The sequence below is a fragment of the Lupinus angustifolius genome, unplaced genomic scaffold, assembly GCF_001865875.1.
Source record: "Lupinus angustifolius cultivar Tanjil unplaced genomic scaffold, LupAngTanjil_v1.0 Scaffold_419, whole genome shotgun sequence".
Taxonomy (NCBI): Eukaryota; Viridiplantae; Streptophyta; class Magnoliopsida; order Fabales; family Fabaceae; genus Lupinus; species Lupinus angustifolius.
Window position 1 is genome coordinate 131261 of NW_017727829.1, and position 1753 is coordinate 133013.

Here is a 1753-nt window from a genome sequence, read left to right on the forward strand (position 1 = left end):
GGAGGTCTCAAGTTTGATCATTTGATTGACATTTTGGTCACATTTTAATATAAATGTGTGTAAATAAAAATGGTGTTGGAACAAAGTGCACAACGGTAGAACAGGTATGGTACATGGCCTAGTCAACCAAAGGTGCTACCACTAGGCCATGGTACATTTTTAGTGAAATATTGAATAGGTACGGTACATGACCATTCAGATCAATTTGTGCAGAATCTTATTGAAGATACATTACTCTTCACTAAGTGATATAAATATCTCTATAAATACAGAGACTTGAAGATATAATAAGGACACACGAATTTTGATCTCTAAGAAATTGATCCCTATTTCTCTAATGCATGAGAGAAGTGTAGGAACCATGAGTTTGTAAACTACTATTGAAAGATACGCTTGGTGTGTTTGTACAAAACACATCAAGGTTTTCCAAAGTATTTTTAAGGGGATTCGCTGTTCATCCCATTTGCATCTAATATACTTAAATTGGTGGGGGCGAATCGAACCTAAGGTTAGTGTGGTAACACACGCTTTGGAGGTTTCTACACGCATATTCTCAACTATTTCTTTGTTCAAGTGATGCAACATATTCCCAAAAATTCAAGTTTTTCTAACATGATTTAGCTCACCAATACCAAAGATAACGAAAGTCATGACCAATAAAGCTCACATCTCTTTTATCCAAAAATGTATTAGTAATGCTTTAGGTATAGGGCATGTGTATGTGCAAAACGTTATTGTATAATATTTTGTTGGGAAGTGATATGAATCCACCAAGGTCCATCAATGAGGAAGAGCTAAGTGGGCTAAGTGGGCTAGGAGGGCCCATGACCCGGTCCAGAACCAAGAACGCACACCAAACTCTTAACCTATTAGTGGAGGAAGTGACTAAATCAACAAAGCCCAGCAAGGAGATCAAGCCCATACATTGCACTATTTTCATAGAAATAACCCACGTTGGACACAGCCAAGGAGGGTCCAATTGAGGCATGTGGGAGTTCTAATTAATAAGTAGGGGATTATCATGCCCACATGTAGTTTAGAATTTAATTCCTTTTCCTTATTGGTCAAACAATAACTATTTGCCCATTCTGGTTTTAAGTGTCCAAACTTCTAGTTCAAACAATAACTATTTGCCTTTTTGGCCTTTAAGTGTCCAAACTTCTAGTTGTAATAAATGGCATTAGGAATCATGTAATCTAGGTACAAGACATGTGTTAAAGGAGGCATCAATACCTTCCTTTCTTGGAAAAGGACGTGCAAATCAAGGAAAGTCTTTCCTTGATGGCCAAGTCGTGCATCCACCTTTGAAAGGCCATGAAGACACAATGAAGTCTTACCTATTTTTGAAGAGCACGTGGGATCTTCTAAGGCAAATACCAAGGGCTCATCAAACCATATAATTTGTTTCCTAATCCCAACAAATCAGATTGGAATGCCATCAAGGAGGTCCAAAACTTTCGTTATATGAGGATGGCGTGTAAAGGCAAGGGAATCCATTCAAAAACATTCCTTATCAATTCAACTCAGATTGGAATGCCATCAAGGAGATCCAAAACTTTCCTTATGTGAGGATGACATGTAAAAGCAAGGGAATCCATTCAAAAACATTCCTTATCAATTCAACTCAGATTGGAATGCCATCAAGGAGGTCCAAAACTTTCCTTATGTGAGGATGGCGTGTAAATGCAAGGGAATCCATTCAAAAACTTTCCTTATTCAAGATTAGCACATGTGCGAATTAGGCCAAGGCAAT